Source organism: Mobula hypostoma, chromosome 13, assembly GCF_963921235.1.
Source record: "Mobula hypostoma chromosome 13, sMobHyp1.1, whole genome shotgun sequence".
Lineage (NCBI taxonomy): Eukaryota > Metazoa > Chordata > Chondrichthyes > Myliobatiformes > Myliobatidae > Mobula > Mobula hypostoma.
This window is the reverse complement of record NC_086109.1, coordinates 97,013,274-97,032,958: the sequence shown is the minus strand read 5'-3', so window position 1 is coordinate 97,032,958 and position 19,685 is coordinate 97,013,274. Positions and strand designations below refer to the sequence as shown.

Here is a 19,685-nt window from a genome sequence, read left to right as displayed (position 1 = left end):
GAGGACGCGTCTGACACGTGACCTTCTCGTCACTTCTCCCACCCCCACCCCGCAAAAAAAAACTTGGCTGACTGAGTGCGGCGGTGCGTTTGGGTGTTAGCGGGTAAAGTGCGGGGGGCGAAACGGCGGAGCCCGTCCCGGTCCTTGACCCAATGACACAGCCTGGATCCACTGGTCTCGGCCTGGTGATGTAGTCTGGTTCAGACCCCCTCTCTCCCTCCCGATCCCCCCCCCCCAATCCTCGTCGCCTGTCCCCGGCCTCGGCTTGTTGCTATGGCACGGATCCCGGCCTTTTGGCGTCCAGCAGATGCTGGATCACGTAGGAAAGTGCTGTGGAGCATCAGGCCCAATGCTGGAAGCTGGATGTCACCTGCAACATCAGTAACTCTGAAGTGAGGAAGCAACGTGAGTTCAACAGCATTTAGACTCGGGGCTCCCGTGGACCGATATTATTAAGCAAGCGGCCTGTGGAACCCCAGGTTGGGAACCCCTGATTTAGAGAGTGAAGTGATAATTAACTTGTGCAAGCAGCAGCCGCTGCCGGTCCACTAATGGGCCGGGCCCCGGTAGCAGGACAACCGGAGTGCAGGTTGTTTTGAGGGGGAGGATGGATTATGTAGCGTCCATCGGGGAGAGAAACTGGTAATGTTTCCGATTAAAGACCATTCGTTAGAATAGGATAATAAGCTGCGAAAAGGGGTATGGTGGATAGGACAAAGGAAATGATAGCGTGAGACCAGGGCCATTACAGAGAAAATGCATACATTGGTGGGTTAAGGAGGGAAGTTGAACAGAAGGAATGAAATGAGGGGGTGTCAAAGGGAGAGAATGCAAAAACAAAGGGAAAGTAATAAAGTGCAGGTCAGGTGGTGCTGATGGAAATAGGATAGTGAACCAATTGCAGGTGTTCGTACCGGCTTGACACGATGCCTGATATTGAGCTCAGGTGAAAGATGAGGTGCTGTCCCTCTAGCTTGGGCTTCAATGGTATAGGAGGCCATGGAGAGTTAGTGGTAGAGAGCTCCGAGTCACGTCTCTAGACTAAATGCAGTTGGTGCGACACTACTACAGTTCGGAATGTTCTGGAGTTGAAGTCCGGATCCATTCTGTAACAAGACTCTGTACATCCTCCCTGTGGAATGTGTGGGTTTCCTCCAGGTGCTCTGGTTTCCTCCCACAATCCAAAGGGACGGGTAGGTTAATTGGTTATTGTAAGTTCTCCTGTGATTAGGTTTGGGTTAATCAGTGTGGCTTGAAGAGCTAGAAGGGTCTACTCCGCGATGTATCATTAAATAAAATTGCCCACTTCCGGCTACTAACACCCTGAGCTCTGGGGAGGTGAGGACCAGAGAACTTGTACTTTCTCTGGCCGAGCTGAAAAAAGTTGTAAGCGGATGTGTGGGAAATGGATGAGTTTGGTTCAAAGTCTCCTCAGTTATGATATAAAGGAAGTCACAGTTCAGGAAGGTGTTCACTTGAGGCACTTGGAAAATGCAAGTAATTCCCAGTAAATATAGCAGAAATGAAGGGTCTTTGACCTGAAGCATTAACTCTGTTTCTTTCTGCACAGATGCTGTCTGGCTGGCTTACTTCAGACTTGCAGCTCCTTTTGATATTTCCACAGACAGACTGTCCCCAGATAACAAACAGATTCACTTCTTACAGACTTTCCATGTCAGAAAATACACAAAAATCACTCTATAGGTACCATCCCTCAATGGTATTGTAATGAACGGTATCAAAAGCATATCAAACTGATAAGAACAGTGATTAAAAGTAGACAGAGAAATCTAGTTCTGTCATTTGTAGAAATGAAGTTACGGTGTGTGTGTGTACATGGGACTTCTGAATTTGATAATATTCTGGGAGCTTGTTTTTATGTATACCTGTCCATGAAGTCAGGTGTTCTTAACCTGGGGAATGCCCAAACTGAATTGTGGGTTGCAGAAGAGAGCAAACTTGAAGGAACACTTGAGCTGGAGCTTGCAAGAGTGAAAGACATAGAGGGATTTGAGCATGATAAATTTGAAGTCATATGCCTTTGCTGATCAGTAAGCACAGATATTAGATCCATAGGACAATGAAGGAGATGCAGAGAGTGAACTGTTGGTGAAAGATTAGATGAGAAGGGGGAACATTGAAACAGAAGAATTTGAAGGTAATTAAAACATGGATGAGGATTTTGAGAGCAAGTGGTTAAGGCCATTGTCATAGACTAGATCTACCAACACTTGGAGAGATGGTCTAATTTGGGACAGTCAGTATGGAAATTGTCTGTCAAATCCCTTGAAGTTCTTCAAGCAGGTATGCGATAAGATGAATGTTGTCTACACAGACTTTAGCAAAGCTTTTCAAAGCTGTTTCATTTGACTGTATTCATGGGCATTCGTGTATGGTGAATAATAATTGAACTTAAACTTAAAGCTTGATACTGCATGCTAGTCTGGAAGGCTGGGATCCAGGGAGAATAGCAGATTGAATTCAAGAGGAAGCAGGAGGTTCTTTCTCAGGCTAGAGTCCTGTGTTTCATGGTGTGCCACAGGGGTTGATGCTAACATCTTTGTTGTTTGCAATTGGATGTGAATGTACAGGCATAGTTAGTTAGTTTGCTGATAATACTAACATGGATGGTATTGTAGGTAGGGCAGAAGGCTATAAAAAGTTATTAATCTGATAGGAATGTGGGCTGAGGATTGACAGGATTGGTAGATGGCCTTCAGTGCAGATAAATGTGAGGTATTGCAGCTGGGAGATCAGACCAGGATGAGAGTGTTATAGAACAAGGGACCAGGAGTGCAAGTGCATAGTTCATTGAGCACGGCATCACAGGTGCTGACACTCTGGCCTTTATCAGTCAGGGCACTGAGTACAGGAATTGTTCCGTTGTATTGCAGTTATATAAGCTGTTGGTGAGGCGACACAAAGTATGATGTACAGTTTTGCTCAACCTGTTACAGGACAGATGTTGTTAAACTGGAAAGAGTGTAGAAAAGATTTACCAGGAGTTACAAGGGGAGGTTTGTAGACTGGGACTCTATGTTGGAGACTGAGGGGTGACCTGATAGAGCTAAACAAGATCATGAGGGTTATGACAGGGTGACAATATATCATCTCTTTCAAAGGGAGGAGGTAAAAACAAGAGGGTATAGGCTTAGGATGAAAGGTGAGAGATTTAAAGGGGCATCAGGGTAGCCTCTTCACACAAAGGGCGGTGTGTATTTGGATGAACTGCCAGAAATCACATTTTAAAAACCACCCATACATACATGGGTAGGAGAGATTTAGAGAACTAAGGACCAAACACAGCAGATGGAATTAGCTTGCTGGGCAACACACAGTACGGATGAGTTGGACAGAGGGCTGGTTTTCATGCTGTATGACTCTGGCTGAAAATAATATTCAAACACGAGGAAATCTGCAGATGCTGGAATTTCAAGCAACACACATAAAAATTGCTGGTGAACGCAGCAGGCCAGGCAGCATCTATAGGAAGAAGTACAGTCGACGTTTCGGGCCAAGACCCTTCATCAGGACTAACTGAAGGAAGAGTTAGTAAGAGATTTGAAAGTGGGAGGGGGAGATCCAAAATGATAGGAGAAGACAGGAGGGGGAGGGATGGAGCCAAGAGCTGGACAGGTGATTAGCAAGAGGGATACGGGAGGATCGTGGGACAGGAGGCCCAGGGAGAAAGATAAGGGGGGGGGGGAACCAGAGGATGGGCAAGGGGTAGAGTGAGAGGGACAGAGGGAGAAAAAGGAGAGTGAGAGAAAGAATGTGTGTATAAAAATAAATAACGGATGGGGTACGAGGGGGAGGTGGGGCATTAGCGGAAGTTAGAGAAGTTGATGTTCATGCCATCAGGTTGGAGGCTACCCAGATGGAATATAAGGTGTTGTTCCTCCAACCTGAGTGTGGCTTCATCTTTACAGTAGAGGAGGCCGTGGATAGACATGTCAGAATGGGAATGGGATGTGGAATTAAAATGTGTGGCCACTGGGAGATCCTGCTTTCTCTGGCGGACAGAGCGTAGGTGTTCAGCAAAGTGGTCTCCCAGTCTGCGTCGGGTCTCGCCAATATATAGAAGGCCACATCGGGAGCACCGGATGCAGTATATCACCCCAGCCGACTCACAGGTGAAGTGTTGCCTCACCTGGAAGGACTGTCTGGGGCCCTGAATGGTGGTAAGGGAGAAAGTGTAAGGACATGTGTAGCACTTGTTCCACTTACAAGGATAAGTGCCAGGAGGGAGATCAGTGGGGAGGGATGGGGGGGACGAATGGACAAGGGAGTCGCGTAGGGAGCAATCCCTGCGGAAAGCAGGGGGGGGGAGGGAAAGATGTGCTTAGTGGTGGGATCCCGTTGGAGGTGGCGGAAGTTACGGAGAATTATATGTTGGACCCGGAGGCTGGTGAGGTGGTAGGTGAGGACAAGGGGAACCCTATTCCTAGTAGGGTGGCGGGGGGTGGAGTGAGAGCAGATGTGCGTGAAATGGGGGAGATATGTTTGAGAGCAGAGTTGATGGTGGAGGAAGGGAAGCCCCTTTCTTTAAAAAAGGAGGACATCTCCCTCGTCCTGGAATGAAAAGCCTCATCCTGAGAGCAGATGTGGCGGAGACGGAGGAATTGCGAGAAGGGGATAGCATTTTTGCAAGAGACAGGGTGAGAAGAGGAATAGTCCAGATAGCTGTGAGAGTCAGTAGGCTTATCAGTGGATAAGCTGTCTCCAGAGACAGAGACAGAAAGATCTAGAAAGGGGAGGGAGGTGTCGGAAAAGGACCAGGTAAACTTGAGGGCAGGGTGAAAGTTGGAGGCAAAGTTAATAAAGTCAACGAGCTCTGCATGCGTGCAGGAAGCAGCGCCAATGCAGTCGTCGATGTAGCGAAGGAAAAGTGGGGGACAGATACCAGAATAGGCATGGAACGTAGATTGTTCCACAAAGCCAACAAAAAGGCAGGCATAGCTAGGACCCATACGGGTGCCCATAGCTACACCTTTAGTTTGGAGGAAGTGGGAGGAGCCAAAGGAGAAATTATTAAGAGTAAGGACTAATTCTGCTAGACGGAGCAGAGTGGTGGTGGAGCAGAGTGGTGGTAGAGGGGAACTGATTAGGTCTGGAATCCAGAAAGAAGCGGAGAGCTTTGAGACCTTCCTGATGGGGGATGGAAGTATATAGGGACTGGACATCCATGGTGAAAATAAAGCGGTGGGGGCCAGGGAACTTAAAATCATCGAAAAGTTTAAAAGCGTGAGAAGTGTCACGAACATAGGTAGGAAGGGATTGAACAAGGGGGGATAAAACCGTGTCGAGGTATGCAGAAACGAGTTCGGTGGGGCAGGAGCAAGCTGAGACAATAGGTCTGCCAGGACAGGCAGGTTTCTGGATCTTGGGTAGGAGGTAGAAACGGGAAGTGCGGGGTGTGTGAACTATAAGGTTGGTAGCAGTGGATGGGAGATCTCCTGAGCGGATAAACTTACTAACTCTTCCTTCAGTTAGTCCCGACGAAGGGTCTCGGCCTGAAACATCGACTGTACCTCTTCCTAGAGATGCTGCCTGGCCTGCTGCGTTCACCAGCAACTTTGATGTGTGTTGCTAGAATTTCCAGCATCTGCAGAATTCCTGTTGTAAAGGTTTCCCAAGTTCATATTGTCCTGAATCCCATTAAACATGAAACCCATTTCCTGTAAACAGCAGATAGAATGCCAGTTCTATATAGTAGACTCTGGTATTGTGTTGCCATAGTTTAATATATTAGCAATAAATATTTTTCTCTAATTGTAAAACCTTGCCATATTTTTGATAATGAGTTCACCAATTTCTGTCTCTTAGTCCCTCTGAGTTACGTTCTTATTCAGGCAATTGATCTCACCACTGAGACTAGAGGCAAGTGTCGTCTGTCTGGAACAACGCCCTGTCGGAGAGGCTGATCATAGCAATTAAATAAACTGAAGGAGCTGTCGGGCCTCCGTGCACTGAAGTTTCAATATGTTGCAAACAATCATATAATTAACAAGGTTTGTTTTTCCTTTCCCCGCGGCTGCTCCCTACCCCAGGCCCCCTGTTTCGTAAAATATTCTCTTGCTAGGCACAAGAGAAAACATATCCTAGTTACTATTTCAAAATTTACATTCCCATAACAAAGAAAAATTGTGTTACATTTTACTAAGTATGTTGAACTTTGAATAGGTATGAATTTGGATGCTATGAACCTGTCTTCATATTTACAGATCTATTGAGTTTTTATGCTGTTTGTTAAAACTGTCTCTTTACAAATCAGGAATCCACCATTTTATATTAACATGTGGATTGAGTGCTAGTATTCTGGAAGAAATCTACCAAGTACAAGATGGGGGGAGTGCCATTGACCACAGCGAGGCAGTTTGGCAGAAGCCATTTCACTGGTAAAGTACAACTTGATCCAACTTCTGTAATATGAGCTCAGTTAAAAATGCTGCTGTGGTATCAGTTCGTGCTGAGCAATAAATACAACTTCCTGTCAGATCGCCAGCAGGTAACAAGAGTGGGCTGCCTCACCTCTGACCCTCAGACCCTCAACACAGGTGGTGTCCTAAGCCCCCTCCTTTGCTCTCTGTACCCATGACTGTGTTGCCACCCACAGCTCCGATCTGCTGATGACACTACACTGGTTGGCCTAATCTCAAATAGTAATGCAGCGGCCTTCAGAGAAGTCTTCACCCTGACACAGCGGTGTCAAGAAAACAACCCCTCCCTCAATGTGGCAAAAACAAAGGAGCTGGTTGTGAACTACAGGAGGAATGGAGACAGGCTCACCCCTACTGACATCAATGGATCTGGGGTTGAGAGAGTGAACAGCTTTAAGCTCCTCGGCATAAACGTCACCGAGGATCTCACGTGGTCTGTACATACCGGCTGTGTGGTGAGAAAAACACAACAGCGCCTCTTTCACCTCTCAGACGGTTGAAGAAGTTTGGTGTGGGCCCCCAAATCCTAAGAACTTTCTATAGGGGCACAACTGAGAGCATCCTGACTGGCTGCATCACTGCCTGGTATGGGAACTGGTCTCTGCAGAGAGTGGTGTGGACAGCCCAGCGCACCTGTAGATGTGAACTTCCCACTATTTAGGGCATTTATAAAGATAGGTGTGTAAAAAGGGCCCAAAGGATCATTGGGGACCCAAGTCACCCCAACCACGAACTGTTCCATCTGCTACCATCCAGGAAACGGTACCACAGCTTAAAAGCCAGGACCAACAGGCTCCAGGACAGCTTCTTCCACCAGGCCATCAGATTGATTCATTCATGCTGACGCAACTGTATTTCTATCTTATATTGACTATCCTGTTGTACCAAATAGTTATTTAGATGGAGACATAACATAAAGGTTTTTACTCATGTATATGAAGGATGTAAGTAATAAAGTCAATTCAATTCACTGGTAACTTATCAATTCATAGACCATAGGACATCGGAGCAGAATTAGTCAATTCAGCCCACTAACCCTGCTCCACCATTCCATTGTGGCTCTCAATCCCATTCTTCTGCCTCCTCCCTGTTACCTTTGATACCCTAATTAACAAGAACCTATCACTCTCTGCTTTAAAAATACCCAATGACTTGGCATCCAGAGCTGTCTGTGACAATGAATTCCACACATTTAATACCCTCTGGCTAAAGAAATTCCTCCTCATCTCTTTTCTGAATGCAAGTCTCTCTATCCTGAGGCTGTTCCCTCTGATTTTACACTCACTGACCATAAGAAGCGTCCCCTCCACGTCCACTCTGAATGGGCCTTTCAATATTCAATATACTTCAGTGAGAACCACTCTCCCCCCCCCCAGTTCTTCTGAACTCCAGTGAATGCAGTCACAGAGCCATCAAACACTCCTCAGACAGTACATTAACCCTTTAATTTCTGAGACCATTCTTGTGAACCTCCTATGCAGCCTCTCCAATGCCAGCCCATCTTTTCTTGGATTACAGACACAAAACTGTTCACAATATTCCAAGTGCTGCCTTATAACCTCCCAGCATCAAATCCTTGCTCGTATATTCGAGTCTTCTTGAAATGAATACTGACTTTGCATTTGCCTTTCTTACCGCCTATTCAACCTGCAAGTTAACCTTTAGAGAATCCTGTACAAGGACTTCCAAGTCCCTTTGTGTCTCTGCTTTTTGAATTTTCTCTCATTTAGAAAATAGTCCACACCTTTACTCCTTCTGCCAAAGTGCATGACCATACACTGTATTCCATCTGCCACTTCCTTGCTCATTCTCCCAATCTGTCTAAGCCCTCATGCAGACTCCATGCTTCCTCAAGACTCCCTCCACCTATCTTTGTATCGTCCCTAAACTTGACCACAAAGCCATCAATTTCGTCATCCAAATCATTGACAAGTGGCTCCAACATTGACCCCTGCGGATACAACGAGTCACGGGCAGCCAGCTAGAGAGGGCCCTATTATTCCCATTCCATGTCTCCTGCCAGCCAGCCAGTCTTCTATTCATGCTAGTATCTTTCCTGTAATGCCGTGGACTCTTGTTAAACAGCCTCATGTGTGGCAGCTTGTCAAAGGCCTTCTGAACATCCAAGTAATCAATATCCTTTGTCTATTGTGCCTGTTAGTTCCTCAAATAATTCCAACAGATTTGTTAGGCATGATTTCCTCTTAAGGAGACTATGCTGAATTCAACCTATTTTTCATGTGCCTCTAAGTACTCTGAAATGCCATCCATAATAATAGACTCCAACATTTTCCCAACCACTAAAGTCAGGCTAACTGGCCTATAATTTCCCTCAGCTTCCCTCCCTTCTTAAAGAGTGGAGTAATGTCTGCAATCTTCCAGTCCTCTGAAGTCATTCCAGAATCTAGTGATTCTTGAAAGATCATTACTAATGCCTCCATGTTCTCTTGGGAACCCTGGGGTGTAGTCCATCCAGTACAGGTGATTTATCTACCTTCAGAATTTTCAGCTTCTCAAGCACCTTCCCCTGATTAATGGCAATAACACTCACTTCTGCCCCTTGAAACTTTTGAATTTCTGGCATACCACTAGCATCTTCCACAGAGAAGACTAATGCAAAATACATATTAAGCTTCTCCACCATTCCTTTGCCCCTCATCACTACCTCTCCAGCATCATTTTCCAGCAGTCCAATAACCATTCCAGTCTCTCCTTTATTTTTATACACGTGGAAGAACTCTTTTATAGGATTGGGAAGCTTTTCAAAACCAACAGAAGGCAACAAAAAAAAAGTCATTAAGATGAAATACAAAGGTAAGTTGACCAATAATATTAAAGAGAATACCAAAAGTTCCTTCAGATATACAGCATAAAGTGTAAAAGGGAGATGAGAGTACAATCAGACCACTAGAAAATGATGCCAGCAATGGGGACAAGGAAATGGCAGATAAATATTTCACATCAGTCTTCACTGTGGAAGACACTACCAATTTGCCAGAAGTTGGAGAGTATGGGAGCAGAAGTGTATGAAATTGTCATTACTAGAAGGTGCTTGGGAATCTGAAAGGGCTGTGGGTAGGTAAGTCACCTAGACCAGATGGTGTACACCCCAGGGTTCTGAAAGAGGTGGCTGAAGAGATTGTGGAGGCATTAGTAATGATCTTTCAAGAACCACTAGATTCTGGAATGTCACTCCACTCTTCAAGAAGGGAGAGAGGAAGAAGAAAGGAAATTATAGGCCAGTTAGTCTGACCTCAGTCGTTGGGAAGATGTTGGAGCTGGTTGAAAAAAAAACCATAGTCAGCATGGCTTTTTTAAGGAAAAATCTTGCCTAAAATATCTGTTGGAATTCTTTGAAGAAGGAACTAGTAGGATAGACAATGGAGAAACAGTGGATATTGTGTACTTGTCAAAGGCCTTCGGAAAATCCAAGGTGCCATACAAGAGACTGCTTAACAAGTTGAGACCCTATGGTATTACAGGAAAGATACCAGCTTGGAGGGATGGGTTAGTAAATTTGCTGATGACACAAAGGTTGGGGGTGTTGTGGATAGTCTGGAGGGCTGTCAGAGGTTACAGTGGGACGTTGATAGGATGCAAAACTGGGCTGAGAAGTGACAGATGAAGTTCAACCCAGACAAGTGTGAGGTGGTTCATTTTGGTAGGTCAAATATGATGGCAGAATATAGTATTAATGGTAAGACTCTTGGCAGTGTGGAGGATCAGAAGGATCTTGGGGTCCGAGTCTGTAGGATGCTCAAAGTAGTTGCACAGGTTGACTGTGTAGTTAAGAAGGCGTACGGTGTACTGACCTTCATTAATCGTGGAATTGATGTTAGGAGCTGAGAGGTAATGTTGCCCCCACTTGGAGTACTGTGCTCAATTCTGGTCGCCTCACTACTGGAAGGAAGTAGAAACCATAGAAAGGGTGCACAAGAGATTTACAAGGATGTTGCCTGGATTGGGGAGCATGCCTTATGAGAATAGGTTGAGTGAACTTGGCCTTTTCTCCTTGGAGTGATGGAGGATGAGAGGTGACCTGATAGAGGTGTATAAGATGATGAGAGGCATTGATCGTGTGGATAGTCAGAGGCTTTTTCCCAGGGCTGAAACGGTTGCCACAAGAGGACACAGGTTTAAGGTGCTTGGGAGTAGGTACAGAGGAGATGTCAGGGTTAAGTTTGTTATTCAGAGAGTGGTAAATGCGTGGAATGGGCTGCCGGCAACGGTGGTGGAGGGGATACGATACGGTCTTTTAGAGACTTTTGGATGGGTACATGGAGTTTAGAAAAATAGAGGGCTATGGGTAAGCCCAGGTAATTTCTAAGGTAAGGACATGCTTGGCACAACTTTGTGGGCCAAAGGGCCTGTATTGTGCTGTAGATTTTCTATGTTTCTATGAATAGAGCATTGGCTGATGGGCAGGAGGCAAAAAGTGGGAATAAAGGGAGCCTTTTCTGATTGGTGGTTGATGACCAGTGGTGTTTTGCAGGGGTCTGTGTTGGGACTGCTTTTTATAGGTCCATGATTTTGATGATGGAATTGATGGTTTTGTGGGCAAGTTTACAGACGATATGAAGGACGGTGGGGGAGCAGGTAGTTTTGAGAAAGCAGAGAGGCTACAGAAGGACAGACTGATTAGAAGAAAGGGCGAAGAAGTGGCAGATGGAATACAGTGTCAGGAAGTGTATGGTCATGCATTTTGGTAGAATAAATATAAGTGTAGACTATATTCTAAATGGAGAGAAAATTTAAAAATCTGAGGTACAAAGGAACTTGGGAGTCCTCATGCAGGATTCCCTGAAGGCTAACTTACAGGTTGAGCCAGTGGTGAGGAAGACAAAGGCGATGTTAGCATTCATCTTGAGAGGACTAGAATGTAAAAGCAAGACTGTGATGCTGAGGCTTTTTAAGGAATTGGTGAGACCTCCCTTTGAATATTGTAAGCAGTTTTGGGCACATTATCTAAGAAAGGATGATTCCGGGATTGAAAGGCCTGTCATATGGAGGAACATTTGATGGCTCTGGGCCTGTACTCACTGGAATTCAGAAGAATGAGGGGGGAATATCATTGAAACATACTAAGTGTTGTAAGACTTTGATAGAGTGGATGTGGAGAGGATGTTGCCTATGATGGTGGAGTCTAAGACCTGAAGATACAGCCTCAGAATTAGAGGGATGTCCATTTAGAATGGAGATGAGCATTTCTTTAGTCAAAAGGTAGTGAATCTGTGGAATTCGTTGCCACAGGCAACCATGGAGGCCAAGTCTTTGGGTATATTTATGGCAGAGGTTGATAGATTCTTAATTGGTCAGGGCATGAAGGGATACGGGGAGAAGGCAGGAAATTGGGCTGAGAGGGAAATGGATCAGCCATGATGAAATGACGGAACAGTCTCAATGACCTGATTCTGCTGCTATATCTTGTAGTCTTATTCCCATGTTAATTCAGTCGAAATCAGACCTTCATTAGCTCATATTGTCCGTTCACTCACACACCACATTCAACAGAAACCAATTTTCAAGTTTCATAAATGAAATCAGACCTACCGTACCTTACATACACTTCCCATTCACCCACCATATTGTACCATTTATCAGCCTATACTAATACACCTCATGCTTAATGCATTATGTCCATTCAACCTGGAAAGACCTCAGACAGGAATTAGGAGGATGAAAATGAGGCATGAAATGTCCTTGGCAAGTGGTGTTAAAGAAAACCCAGAGGCATTGTATACATAAAAGGCAAGAGAGCAGGTGCAATACTCTGCAAAAGTCTTTGGCACCCTGGATTTTTAAAAAAATTTGGTTTCAGATGGTATGGCCTCCACACAGCCCTGATCTTGACATCTTCAAGGCTGTCTGGGATTACTGGGAGAGAAAGAAGCAACTGAGACAGCCAAAATCTGCAGAACTGTGGCAAGTTCTCCAAGATGCCAGAACAACCTACCAGCCGATTTGCTATAAAACTGCATGATAGGGTATTTAAAAGAATTGAAGCAATTTCAAAGGCAAAGGGTGGTCACACCAAATATTGGTTTACATGACGCAAACATGAGGAAATCTGCAGATGCTGGAATCTTAAGCAACACACATCAAAGTTGCTGGTGAACGCAGCAGACCAGGCAGCATCTCTAGGAAGAGGTACAGTCGACGTTTTGGGCCAAGACCCTTCGTCAGGACTAGGTTATATCCAACAAAAATATTGGTTTGATTTTTTTTTAACTGTTTACTGCTCTTTATAGTAATCTTTTATGTATTTAGAAACTTTTCATTTCATTATTTTTGAAAGCAGCTTTGCTTTACAGAATCTTTTTTGCATGTGTCTAAGACTTGAACAATACTGTAGGTGACAGAGTGGAACCAACTCTATGACAAATAAGGGAATTTGCACTTGGAGCCAAATGAAATGCGCAAGGTAGTAAATGAGTCCTTCACATTGGTATTCACCAAAGAGAAGTGTGTGACAATGGTGTGTTCATAATAATGTATGCTAATAATCTAAAGCATGTTGAGATCAAGGAGGTGAAGTTGGATCTGTTGAATAATGTTAACGTGGATAAGGGCCTGATGGGATGTAACCCTATATCGAAAAGTCTTGGCAAAGGTCTTCATATTCTCTCTAGCCACAGATGAGGTACCAGAGGGCTGGAGTGTAGCCACTGATGTTTCTTTATTTAAGAAGGATAATGAAATAATCCAGAAAATCATAGGCCAGTGAGCCTCACGTAATTAGTAGACCATTGGAAAGGATTCAGAGGATCCTGACATTTTATTCATATTTGGATAAAGCACAGGTTTCTTGGGAACACACACAAAATACTGAAGGAACTCAGCCGGCCGGGCAGCATCTATGGAAAAGATGGCAGTCAATGTTTCAGGCCAAGGCCCTTCAGCAGGACTGGAGAAAAAAGATGAGGAGTCAGAGTAAAAGGGTGTGGGGAGGGGAAGGGAGAAGCACAATGTGATTGGTGAAACCGGGAGGAAGTAAAGAGCTGGGAAGTTGATTGGTAAAAGATGCAGGGCTGGAGAAGGGGGAATCTGATAGGAGAGGACAAAAAGCCACAGAGGAATGAAAAGGAGGAAGAGCACCAGAGGGAGGCAAGGAGAGAAGGTGAGAGAGGGAAATGGGAATGGGGGGTGGGGGCGCATTACTGGAAGTTCAAGAAATCGATGTTCATGCCATCAGTTTGGAGGCTACCCAGACGGACTATAAGGTGTTGCTTCTCCAGCCTGAGTGTGGCCTCATTGCAACAGTAGAGGAGGCAATAGATGGAGATATCGGAACAGGAATGGGAAGTGGAATTAAAATGATTGTCCACGAGGAGATCCCTCTTTTTCTGGCAGATGGAGCTTAGGTGCTTGGCGAAGTGGTCTCATCAATACACAAGAGGCCACACTGGGAGCACCAGATACCATGATGACCCCAATAGACTGACAGGCGTAGTGTCACCTCACCTAGAAGGACTGCTTAGAGCCCCGAATAATAGTGAGGGGGCAGGTGTAGCACTTGTTCCGCTTGCAAGGATAAGAGCCAGGAGGGAGATCAGTGGGGAGCAATGAATGGACAAGGGAGTCACATAAGGAGTGATCCCGGCAGAAAGTGGTGGGGGAAGGAAAGCTGTGCTTGGTGGTGGGATCCCATTGGAGATGGTGGAAGTTACAGACAATTATGTGCTGGACACGAGGGTGGTGGGAGGATGGGGTGAGGGCAGATATGCGTGAAATGGAAGAGATATGGTTGAGGGCAGCATTGATGGAGAAGAAAGGAAGCCCTTTTCTTTGAAGAAGGAGGACATCTCCTTTGGTCTGCAATGAAAAGCCTCATTCTGAGAGCAGGTGTGGTGGAAAAGGAGGAATTAAGAGAAGCGGGTGGTATCAAAGAGATATAGTCCGGGTATCTGTGAGAGTCAGTGGGTTTATAATAGACGTCAATTGATAAGCTGACTGCAGAGATAGAGACAGTGAGATTGAGAATGTGGAGCGGGGAGGAGGTATCGGAAATGGACCAGGTAAATTTGAGGGAAGGATGGAAGTTGGAGGCAAGGTTTCTTAGGGACAGCCAACTTGGCTTTCTTCGAGGAGGTAACAAGCAGGCTTGATGAAGGAGAGTCAGTGGACTTTATTGGATTTTCAGAAGGCCTTTGACCAGGTGCTACATATGAAGCTTCCAAACAAGGTAAGAGCACGTGGTATTAGAGCAAGACACTCGTGTGGATAGAAGATTGGCTGACTGCCAGAAGGCAGAGAGTTGGAGATAAAGAGGTTCTTTTCAGGGTGGCTGAAAATATGGTCCATATTTCCCCCATGTGCCCACACATCCATATTCCACCCCCCCCCCATTCCCTGTCTGTTCACTTGTCTGCCTAAACGTCCCTTAAAACATACTTCTCTGTCTGCTTCTGCCACTATCTCCAGCAACACATTCCTGGCACCTAACACTCCTTTTCCCTGCACATCCCCTTTAAACTTTCCTTCTCTTAAAGCTATGCTCTCTAGACATAACATTTCTACCTGGGACGCCATCTATGTCCCTCATAATTCTAAAGCCACCTTTCCAGTCTCCTGTTGGCCTCTAGCTCACTGGAGAAAACACTCCAAGTTTGTCCAAACTCCTCTTATATCTGATAGTTCTTAGACGGCATCCTGGTGCACTCTCTCGAAAGCCTCGACATCCTTCCTGTAATGAAGTGAATGCAGGAGTCCAGATGCAGTGAAAGCAACGTTTTATGCAGCTGGAATATGACTTCTTGACTCCTGTTTTCAATACCCCAACTGAGGAGGGCAAGCTTCTCTGCCACCTATCAACTGGTACTGCCACTTTCAGGGAGCTCTGGGCTTTGACACCATGATGCCTCTGTACACCGATGCCCTTAAGGATCCTGACATTTATACCATTTGTCCTCCCCTTACTAGGCCCATGTAGACTACAACTGGTGCCTTCATCACCTCCGCAAAAGAACCCAATAATTTAAGACACGAATTGCCTGCACAAAGCCATAAGCTTTTGAATCAGAGATCGGCCATTCTGCCCATCGAGTCTGTTACACCATTCAATGCATCTGATTTTTGTTTCTCAAGCCCATTCTCGTACCTTCTCCCCATAACCCATTACCAAACAGGACCTATCAATCTCAACCTCGACCTTAAATACACCCAGTCTTTAAGTCTTGTCTTCCTGATGAAGGGTCTCAACCCAAAATGTCGACCATTAATTCCCTTCCATAGATGCTGCCTGACCTGCTGAGTTCCTCCATCGTTTTATGTGTGTTCCTCAAGATTTCCAGCATCTGCAGAATCTCTTGTGATTATGGTACACCCAGTGACTTGGTCTTCACAGCTTACATGGCAACAGATTCCACAGATTCACCATCCTCTGCCTGAAGAAATCCCTCCTCATCTCATGGAATGTCTCTTCATTCTGAGGCTGTGCACTCATATTCTAGACTCTCCTCATCAGGCAAACATCCTTCCTGTGTCCAGTCTGTCCAGGCCTTTTAATAGTCCAGAGGTTTCAATGAGATCCTCTCTCTCTTGTCCTTCTGAACTCCCTCAAGTATGGGCCCAATGCATTGAAACTTCCCTCATTCATTAAGCTATTCATTCCAGGAATCATTCTCATGAATTTCCTTTGGACCATCTGCACTACCAACACATTTTCCCCAAATACAGGGACCAAAACTGCTCACAGTACCTTAATTGTGGTCTAAACAGTGTCTTACAAAGTCTCAGCCATACCTGCTTGCTCTTATAGTCCAGTCCTCTCAAAATGAATGCTAGTGTTGCACTTGCCTTCCTTACTAACAACTTTCCTGCAAGTTAACCTTAAGGCAGTGTTTCCCAACCTGTTTTAGCCCAATGCCCCCATAAAGCACTTTAATACTTGCCAACAACCCCCCCCCCCCCAAAGCACCTTCACACTTGCCAATGCCCCTCTTGGACAGAATATACTTTCCGGCACCCCCATAGAGTAAAAACATGTCTACCATATGCTAACATGAAAAAAAATAACTTTGCTTTAGTTTTAATTTGTCTCTAAACCTAGCTTACATAGTACCAGTGTACTGTACAGCAGCTTTGATATCAATGTGATCCTTGAGCTTGATGGTTTTTAGCAAGAGTTGAAATATCTGGTTCAAGTTGTGACAGCAAAAGCCTTAAGTCCCCACATATAACAATGTACAAGCGGTTTCTGTTCTTTTGTGAGTATGTGGTTCACTGCACTGAAGCCTCTTTCAACAAGGTCAGAGGATGGAAATACAATGAAGAACAGTTTGGCTCTTCTCCAAGGACCAGGAAACTTGGTATGACAGTGCAGCCACATATCACAAAAGGTGACATTTTTGAAAAGCATCTTTCCTTCTTCATCATTCTGAATTTTGATAGCAACTTCTTGCAAGCTCTTCTCCTGTTCTTCCACCTTGCAAAGAAATGGGTTAATCACCCTGTCCAGAATTTCCAGATCGTTCAAATCCTTGAATTGATTTTGAAAATCCTTCTTCGGCGACTGCAGGTGTAAGCAGTACTCTTGCAAATCACCATCTGTGAAAGGGAGTGCCATACAATCCATGCAGGAAAATTGTGAGAACATTCTTCTCCCAATGTGTTGCTTATATATTTCCAATTTTCTGATAAAAACTGCACTTTTTACCTGGATTAAATTGAAATTCTCACCCTGCAGTTTCTTATTTAGAATGTTCATTTTGACACACGGATCAGCTAGGTATGCTACATCTCCACGTAGAACTTCAATTTTCTTTCCCAAGTTCTTGCCAACTTTGAGCAAAAATTCAACCACAATGTCAAAAAGATTAAAGGAATGTTTTAGGTAGCAGCCTTTTGACAGCCAATGCATGTTAATGTGAAGAAGCAAGCGTTCAAACTCTTCATTGTTATCTTAGCATAAATGGTGAAATATTTTGCTATTTAATGGATGAGATTTAATTATTACAAGAGTCATCCTCAAAAAAAGTCGCTGGCTGAAGTTTTTGGCTGTGAAATATTATCAATGAATTACTCAACCAATTGCAAACAGACTTGGAATTACTTTTCTCATAAATGCCACTCAACCAGCATAGTGACCTGTCGTATATGGTGCTCCATCTGTTACACAAGAAATCATCTTCCTAATTGGAATACTTCTATCCTCAATATACATTTTGAGCTTGTAGTAGATTGATTCTCTGTTGATACTGTTTTTAACATTTTACAAAAGAGAATCTCTTCATAAACTTCTCCATGTTTGGTAAACCATACATGTGCAATTGTCTCGCACAGTTGACTCATCTAGTGTATCCCAAATTCTGTTTTCTGTAGCTCTGTGCATAGTCAAGACTCAATATCTTCACTCATTCCATCAGTACAATGAGCTACAGTTATTACTCAGAGGAATTGATTTTAAAACACTGGTATCCATTTTGAGAACAGTGGTAAGCACTTCTGATACAGCAGGCATTATTAATCTTTCACTAATTGCATGAAATCTTCCACACTTCGTTATCATTTTAGAAATATTATAAGAAGCAATGAGACCACTGTCAAAGTCACTTCTAGTTTTCTTGGCAAATGACTTGAGTATGCAACTCTTTTTCCAATGTTTCATTCATCTTCTGGAACTGAGTAATACCATAAGTAGCCTCTTCAGGATGTCTTTTAAGGAAGTGTTTCTGCAACTTTGATGGTTTCATGGTTCATTAGAGAGTACAGTATTACAAATAAGACACATGGGGCGTCACTGATCTGATGGGAATGAAGTAAAACCGTACAACAGGTATGTAACACTTCCTGCAGTTTCTGTTTCTTAGCAGGATTGGAATTCAAGGTTTCACCACCTTCAGACTCATAGAGATCACGCCATGTGTGATTATCCATTATTAGCGGGACTAAATTAAAATAAAAAATTAACACAAAATGGGAATGCCTGTGGGATGTTGACAACAGCGGTGAGTTGACATGGTTGGTCAGGTCACATGCCTCGTTAAGGTGCCACTTACCGACTCCCCAAGAATCTTGCACACCTCCCAATAACTTCTATTTCCTCTAACATCACACACTCATCGACACACACCCACTGTCAGATTGTAGCAACCTCCTGCCCATTGTCTGCTCACACTCAGTCATCAGCTCACACCAAGCTGTGTGCACCAGAGGTTTCCACTAACGCACACCCATCAACAATTTGCACCAACTGACATCAGCTGTCTGCCCTAACCAACCATCAACCAACAACACACCTTTCAGCTCTGCATACTGAAGCATTTCTTTCTGGAATGGAACAGGTTTCCCAAGATCGTCTGCAGTCAGTGTTTTGCACGGAATCTGTTACTAACAAGAAGATATGTAACCATTGATTTGGAATGAGTTACTTTAAATGCTTAGTTTCAATGTGCACTTCTGGTCATTTCAATCTATTTAGGGGTGTAGTTCCATTTGATTTAAATTACAAACCTGACACGGATCACCCCCATGGGATTATCGTTGTGTTACAAACACCTAGTTTACCAGCCACAGTTGTTATTCTGTAGATTAACCAACCTGATTTTTGTAGTTTTGGGTTTGCACTTACCAGATGTGTCAATGGGGGAGCCACAAAGTAGATAGTATTGATTCCATCTGGAGGTGGGAGAAGTGGAGCCTTTACCTTGGACATATTGTTCGGGCAGGAGGCAGAGGAAAGCTTGCTACAAGGACATTCCATGTCCTTGATGTGAGGGTGTTCACACCAGTGCATTTATCAGGAAATTTCTCTACACTTTGTTTGTATAATAACATGGCCCTCTGCCAGCCCCAATTGCATCTCTCTCTAGTTTGTGTCCCAGCCAGGCTCTGTGCTGCCTTGAGCTGTCAGGCCCTCCTTCCCAAAATACATAGCCATCTTCACTCTCGTGACTGAAGACACACACTACATACAGCATTTCATAGAAGGGTGTTTATAACAATCTTTCAGTCTATCTGTTCTTCTTCAACTCATCAGGGGATACATTTTTGAATATTCGGCGCCCTTATTTAAAAGATAGGATGGCATATTTAGTTGCTCCAATGATAAAGATCTTGGTCCCTTGGGGAAAGTAACAAATAAATATACTAAATTTATTTTGAATCCCATGGAGCGTGTGGAAACCTTCCAATATCCAGGCAGTTCTTCTTTTTTTTTCTTCTTTCTTTCTTTCTTTTCTTTTTAGGTAGGAGTATATATCGGGGGAAGGGTTAAGGGGAGGGAGGAGGGTAGATATTATCTTCTCA

The 19,685-nt window shown here is 44.3% G+C and overlaps 1 long non-coding RNA gene across 1 annotated transcript; it reads left to right on the top strand.

Annotated features, from left to right (window-relative positions):
• Positions 1-57: 57 nt before the first annotated feature.
• On the top strand, positions 58-7,399 carry LOC134356020 (uncharacterized). Its single transcript, XR_010020263.1, has 3 exons — positions 58-405; positions 5,827-6,011; positions 6,275-7,399. It is a non-coding gene; the product is annotated as an uncharacterized LOC134356020 (long non-coding RNA).
• The last annotated feature ends 12,286 nt before the right edge of the window (positions 7,400-19,685 follow it).